Genomic DNA, 8307 nt, shown 5'->3' with positions numbered 1-8307 from the left:
GGGTGCTTTGGGTAGGAGGCCATAAGTTAGGGTGTTCAGTGTAACGGAGCAGAAGTACATAACCAGCTTAGGCACTAGCTCAGATTCCGAGTCTAGCTGCGCTGGGGCTGTGAAAGGACTTCATTGGGTGGTCATGTTGCTACCTGGAATAATATCAAAGTTCTGTTGTTAAGTAAGAAGAGAGTCAGGATTGGTTTGGCAGCTAGCTTCTCTTACAACTGTAAATCAGGACCCTAGCATTGCCATCATAACAAAGGTTTTAATTGATCAACGCATGACTCCAAAATTATGTTGTCTTTGTTTTGCCCTGTGGTAAAGATATGCTTGAGCCAGTGGAATGCCAATTTCCTTGAAATTTGTAAGAGGGTACTTTACTTCAAGACACAAAAATAAGATTTTTTGAGTTCAGAAAGTAAGACAGGTTGCCGGTAATTTATATTTTGCATGTAGTATACAAATATATACAATATATAAATATCTATTTTGTCATTCTATATTATTCATGGATCATAGGATATCTCCAAACTGGTACTTAGGGAATGAAGTCAACCTACTTATAAGGATCAACTCTTTCCTTGACCCAAGCATTTAAAAATGGCATTACTAATTAACCTAGAAAAAAATATGATCTTATACTTGACATACTTTTCTAGTAAGGATGTCCTAAGAACTAAAATGTAATGTGGCATAATATATGAAAAATTATACCTTTTCCTTTATAAATTCTTACCTTTTATATAGAAGAGAGAGAATTTAAGTAATGCAGATAAGGTGTTTTGAGAAAAACTATAAACCTCCTGTGAGAATTAAAGCTTAATAAGCAACTTGGAGACATCTCTGGCTTAAAGGAATCTACCATCGTCGAGGCAGATGACTAACCACCCTGCTTTGCCTAGGACATTTCCAGTGTTCAAACTGAAAATCCCAAGTCCTGGGAAATGTCAGTTCTGGGCAAACCGGGACAGCTGGTTATCCTCTAATTTTAGCTAGTCTCAGGGTAGCTGGTTTAGGGTAGTCTAAGAGAGATGATTAGATTTTTTTAAATTTGGATAACAAAAACCTAACAGATGATTCACTGTTAGGAAACACTGATTCCCAGAGTGAGAGGTGAAGGGGGATGTTTCTGGAAATGGGCCAGAAGCAGGAAAGAATCAGCTCAGCAGTCACAAGTGAATCAGTCTTGCTTGTAGTTGGTGCCATGTTATGAGCATGTGCTTGTGGCTCTGTCTGCTGCTGACAGTGAGTCATGCTTGCAAATCAAGTAAGGATTAATAAATGAAGAGTACTATTTTCGTTGTAAACTTCAACCTTGACTTTAAGCATTAGGCCGTAAGCCTCACATCCAGTTTTTCAAGTCCTCATGTAGAATTGCCGGGTAATATTCAGGATGCCCAGTTAAATTTAAATTTCACAAAACTAATGAAAAAAATTTTAAAGCATGTGCAAACAATATTGAGAATAAATGAGTAAGTTTAAGTATGTCCTAAATATTGCATGAGACATACTAAAAAGTTATCCACTGTTTATCTGTAATTCAAATTTAGTTGGGTGTCTTGTATTTTTTTTTTTTTAATTTGCTAAATCTGGTAACCATGCAGGAAGAAAATAACATAGTGTGTCCACTGGTACCTGTACAAACACAGTTTCTTTCCTGATAGGTTCTTTTATGTTTCTTTCTTGATCTTTATCTCATGAGCCCCCTCTCACCACCTGCATGGAGCGGAGGCGGGGGCACCGGTGGTGAAAGTGTGGAAGGTAGAATTCCCTCAACCTTGTCCCTATCTCTCCCTCCCTATCTGTCTGCATCCATTTTCCTACACTTTCTTCTTTAGTTCCTATCTAGAACTGAGATCCTGCTCCCATTGAAAGTCATGTTCCTGCAAGATGAATTCTATGATCTCAGCTCCTCCAGCTTCTCCCTCCCCACTGGTTCTCTTCCTTTGGCAGGTGAACAGTCATAGCTCTTTGATCTTTAACCAAAGGCTCCCTATGACCCTCTCACTGCCATCCTCTCCTCTTTTCTCTGACATGCAAGCTCTTTGAGAAGCAATCTGCACTTGTGGGTTTCACTCCTGTCTAATCAAGAGCATTACCCAGGAAATTTTATTGAACTATCTGCCTCAAGATCCCTCTCCAGATCAAGCAATTTCCTAGGGTGGGACCCTCACCAGGTTTCGACAGTTCTACCTTCTCAACATCTCTGGGTCTGTCCCTGCCTACAAGAGCCCACCTTCTCTGCTTCGATCTGGCCTGTGAGTAGGATGTTTTAATGGAGTCAAACAATTTATTTCCTTCCATCAGTGCAAACACTTATCATCAACTTTTTATGTTTTCTTCACATTTTTACTATTATTTTCTCCACATTACCTGGAAATTATAAAACGTCGAAGCGAAAATGAGTTCCCTGTGACTAATATTGTTCAAAATATACAGGAATCATTCCTATATTTGTATATGCTAGATTTGCAAGTACATGTGCAAAATACTTATTAATCTATCTTGTTTCACCCTTTATACAGTTTGTCTTCTGTTGCAAAGAGCATAGTATAGTGCATCATGTTTTCCCAATCTTTTTTACTGTGGTAAAATACATATAACATAAACTTTAGCATCTCAGCCATTTTAAAGTGATAGTTCAGTAGTACTGAGTCCATTCATATTGTTGTGCAATCATCAACCAACTCCAGAATTCTCTTCATCTTGCAAAACTGCCAGGCCCTGGCAACCACCATTCTACTTCCTGTCTCTGTGATTATGACTACTTTAAGTACCCTATATAAATGGAATCATACAGTATTTGCCTTTTGTGACTGGCTTATTTCACTTAGCACAATGTCTGTAATGTTCATCCATGTTGTAGCATATGTCAAAATTTCCTTTCTTTTTTAAGGCTGAATAATATTCCATTGTACCTATATATCACATTTTGCTTATCTATTCATTAATCCATGGACACTTGAGCTGCTTCCATGTGTTAGCTATTTTGAATAATGCTGTGATGAACATGATTGTACAAATACCTCTTTGAGTCTCTGCTTTCAGTTCTTTTGAGCATATACCCAAAAGTGGAATTGCTGTATCATAGGGTAGTTCTACTTTTAATTTTTTAAAGAAATGTCATGCTACTTTCCACAACAGCTGTACCATTTTACATTCTCACCAACATTGCAGAAGGGTTCCAATTTCTCCACATTCTCACCAACACATACTTTCTGGGTTTTTTTTTTTTTTTTTTTTTGATAGTAGCTATCCTAATTGGTGTAAGGTAGCAACTTGTTTTTATTATTAGAATTATTTGGCCTGTTTTGAATAATTGGATAGCCTAAATTACTTTTGTTTGTATTGGTTATTTTTGAGTTTGTTTATTAAGCTTTTTTTTTTGTTATTGTTAGCAAATAATAGATAAAACATACTGCTCTCATTTCCTGAATATTGATCCATAGCGTTTCTGACATCAAATGATCAGTGACCTTGAATTGATGACAATAGCACATGTGCTTGCTGACCTTGAAATCTGGTATTAAAGTCAGAAAAAATAACTGGCCTTTTTTTACTTGTTTCTTTTTGTTTCATGACTATATTTGATAATATTAAGAACTGCTGTTAGGTTTGTTTGTTTTTAGCTATAATAATGGATTGTGATTATGTTTAGAAAAGAGTTCTTACTTATCGTGGTAACCATTTCACAATATATGTAAGTCAAGTCATTATACTGCATACCTTAAACTTATACAGTGCTAGAGGTCAATTATCTCTCAATAAAACTGAAACAAACAAACAAAACATTACAAGTAAACAAAAATATTCCGTATCAGTTCTTTCTATCAGCCACTAGCCACATATGCTATTGAGTTGGCTGGTATGACCAAGTGGCTAGTGAAATGAGGAATTAAAATTTAAATTTTATTGATTTTCACTTGTATTTTTAAGTGCTTTTCATTAGAAGATCTGACAAATTATATTTTTCAGTGAAGATGTATATCCCTTTGACAAGTGAAAAACAAAATCACAAAGGTAGTCCATACATTAAAAATTGGGGATTAGAAGTCTGATAGTACTTATCTGAAATACTTAATAAATTATGTTAAATTTTAAACTAAGAAAGCATTATAAATAAGTTATCTATAAATAATGTTACAGATTTTAAATTTAGTTAGTCAATTGAATCTATCTTGTTTTGCAATTTCAGTTTTTAGTGTACCATACCCAGGATTTTTAATAGCTAATAATAGTAGGTAATATTTATAGAACGCTTAGCATATGTGAGGCACTATTAAGGCATTTTACATGTACTTAATAATTTTATATATATTCAATGTGTTAAAAATTAACATATCTAATTCTTATACCAATCCTATCAGGTAAGTATACTATTAATATTTCCATGTTTTTAGTGAAGAAACTGAGATACAGAGAAGAAGTAACTTACTCAAGTTTATGCTGGCACCTTGTGGGATTGGAATTTGAACCTAGAAATTTGTTTGAATTTCACATTCTTAATTGATTTGCTGTATTTCCTTTCTTGAAATAATTTGCCTAGGAAAGGTTTAAGAAGCATGATCAGTTATCAATGTGTTCATGAAGAGTTTCTCATCACTTTAGAAAAATCCTATGTAAGTTATTGAACTATAAGGTTAAGTGAAAGGGATATAAAATTGAATATAGAGAATCATTCATTATGCTTAATACCCTCTGTCCCCCTATGCTTAGGAAAACAGACCAGAAGTAAATATTTTGTCGATCTTTTTTGTATGTTCAAATTTTCTATAATCAGAAAAACATTTACTGTAAGACTTTAGTTATTAAAATTATAAAGCATATTTAAAACTTCTTTCTGGTTTATATAAATATTTAGTATTTGAGGCACTCAAAATCAAGATTGTTATGAAGTTTATAAAAAATTCTCCTGAAAACTTTGGCTCTTTATTTTCCCAGATGCTCACTCTGAGAATTAGATTAGTCGTAGCTGACTTTGAAGATGCTTTAGTTTCTAATAAGTTATTAAGTCCATATTCCTGAAAGATATGATTTTACTTATTTGTCAGATAAAGAAAATGAAACTTTTTTTCCCTGAAGAAACAAATCATTGGTACTCCTTAAAACTGAACTCTTTGAACTGACATTTTAACTCCTCTGAGGTTGACAAACAGATTGTGGGTGGAGTAGAAAGTGCATGTTTCACAAATAATTCTTCCTTCATTGATTTGAGTACTTTAGAAGCCAAAAAATACTTTTTGGATAGCCCATAGGTATATGACCTAAGATGACTTTTTCATAAAGCAGGGACAGCATTGCATACATTGGTCTGGACTTCTGCAATGTATGGAACAGACTTTTGAATTATTTACTATCAGCGTGAATCCTTATGTTCCTAGCTGCCATTTATTGAACATCTGGCAGGCACTACACTAGGTATTTTGTTATCTTATTAAACCCTCACTCCAGTCTAATCAGGTGGATAATTTTATTCCCATTTTACAAATGAGAAAATTAATATGCAAAGAGAAAATGCAGCATGGCCAAGTCAGTTGCTGTATAAGTGACAGAGCCAGCTTCCAAATTCAGGTCTGCCAGGGGTAGTAATTGTGAAGATTAAATAAACTAACCCAGGTGAAAACAACCCAAATGTCCATTGATGGATGAATGGATAAATGAAGTGTGATATATACAGATAATGAAATATTATTCAGCCTTAAAAAAGGAATGAAATTCTGATACATGGATAAACCTGAGGAAATTAAGCTAAGTGTAAAAATCCAGACACAAAAGGACAAGTATTGTATATTCCACCTGTGTGAGGTACTCAGAATAGTCAAATTCATAGAGAAAAATTAGAGAATGATGGTTGCTAGGGGCTAAGGGAGAGGGGATAGGGGAGTTAGAGTTTAATGGTAGGGAATTTCAGTTTGGGACTAGGAAGAAGTTCTGGAAATGAATGGTGGTGATGGTTGCACAACAGTGTGACTCTAGCAGTGCCACTGAACTGAACAGTTAAAAATAGTTAAATGATAAAATTTATATATTTTTTACCACAATAAAAAGTACCCCATGAAAATTCTTTAGTAGAGTTCTAACCAATTATAGAACCAACGCAAGGCTGAGGATCATAAGAGACTCTATCTGTAATGATAAATGAAAGTGGGAAGGAGATCATTAGTGAGGTGCCATTGAAATGGTCAGACCCAGTTCTATTTACATTTAGGTTAAGTCAGGGAAAATTTCATAGAGCACTATCGGAGATTTCCTAAACCTCATTTACAAAGCATGACATTTTTGTTGCCTCTTGGAGTATTTCCTTGTTAGTGTTAAAAAGTCTTAAAAAATAAGACAGCATTCTAAGAATAGATGCTATGCATCTATTACACAGCAATGAAATGGAGGCTTCAATCAATTACAGCCAGCAAATCAATAATAAGGGCCTACTTTACGCAAGGTCCCATGTTAAGTACTGACAGCAGACGCAGCCTGTTCTCTACAACCAGCGCCTGAAGGCAGAGGATGTGAGCCCAGACAGAAAGCTGTACATAAGAGAGGTGAGCAGGCCAAATGGCTAAAGCCTTTTGAAGGGAACATTGAAAGGAAAAGACATAGAGACACAGAGATGGACAATCTTCCACACACATTGATAAACATTCACACTCTCACTCTCTGAAACTAAAGTCAGATTTAAAAAAATATATATTCAAATAGAACAGATACTGATGGATAGTTCTGCACCCATTTATTCCTCCTGACCATATTTTAGAGTACGACTCCCCGCCCGCCCCAGCCCCCACTACCTTTGGCATTTTAAATACATGTAGACGAGAAGGAGACAGAAAGTGAAGCAAATCACCTAGATCTGTCCACTTGCCTGAAGCTTGGTTCCTAACACAAAAGGATATACATATATGTAAATATGACACAGAATATTTCCAGAAAAATAATGAGTTGTTGCAAATCTGAGACAAATGCAGGCAATTCAATTTAAAAAAAAAAGGCAAATGAACAAATCAACAAAAATGATCTCTAGATGGTCAATAAAGATATTGAAAAGGAGTTCAACTTTATTAATTATCAGGAAAATCTAAACTGAAATCACAATTAGATGCAACTATTTTCCCATCATAATGGCTGAAATAAAAAAGATGGAAGATACCTAATGCTTGTGAGGCAATGGCTCAACTGAAATTCTCAGACATTGATGAGAGGGGGGAAAATTGGTATAACCATTTTGCAAAACCATCTGGCAGTATCTACTAAAGCTGAATATATATACATACTGTATAATCCAAGCATATCCACTCATAGGAATATATACATCAGAAGTGAGTACATATATTCACCAGTATATGTGCAAAAATATTCTTTGCAGTATTGTTCACGATAGCCCAATGATGGGTTGAACTGTGTCCACCCCCTACAATTCATCTATTGAATGTTGAAGTCCTAACCCCCAATATCTCAGATGGGCTCTTATTTGGATGTAGGGTCATTGCAGACGTTATTAGTTAAGATGAAGTTGTACAGAAGTTGGGTGAGTCTCTAATCTAACATGACTGGGGATCTTTCAGAAAGGGGAAATCTGGACACAGACGTGCACACAGGGAGAATGCCATGAGATTGGGGTAATGCTTCAATAAGACAGGAAACATCAAAGATTGCCAGTAATGCACCAGAAGCTAGAGGATAGGCATGGAATAGATCCCTGCTCACATCCCTCCAAAGGAACAGCCCTGCCAGCATCTTGTCTCTGACTTCCAGCCTCCAAAGCTGTGAGAAAATCAACTTCTGTTGCTTAAGCCACTTAGTTTGTGATACTTTCTCACAATAACCCTAGGAAACTACTACAGGTCCCAAACTATAAACAACCCAAATGTCCATCAGCTGTATTTATTCAGTTAAACAGGTAAATAGAGTATGGTATACACATAATGGCATGCTATACAACAACAAAAATGAACTAACTACCACCACACTCAACAGTGTGAATAAATATTATAAACATAAAGTTAAGCAAAAGAATCAGACACAAAAGGGCACAGACAGTGTGATTACATGTATATAAGGTCAAAACCTTATACCCAAGTATTAAAAGTCAGAATTACGGTTACTTTTTGTATGAGAGTAGAGAGAGGAAGTGGGCCAAGCAGTTTTCTGGGGTGCTAGAAATATCCTATTTCTTAACATGAGTGCTGCTTACATGGGTTTGTTTGGCTTATGAAAAATCTTTGTGCTGTACAGAGGAATTTCATACTTTTCTGTATGTATGTTTATTTCAATAAAAATTCTCAAAAGTTAAAACAAAAAATCCAGCAAATTCCCATT

The sequence above is a fragment of the Camelus dromedarius genome, chromosome 13 (genome assembly GCF_036321535.1).
Source record: "Camelus dromedarius isolate mCamDro1 chromosome 13, mCamDro1.pat, whole genome shotgun sequence".
NCBI classification, from domain to species: Eukaryota; Metazoa; Chordata; class Mammalia; order Artiodactyla; family Camelidae; genus Camelus; species Camelus dromedarius.
This window is presented reverse-complemented; position numbering follows the sequence as displayed.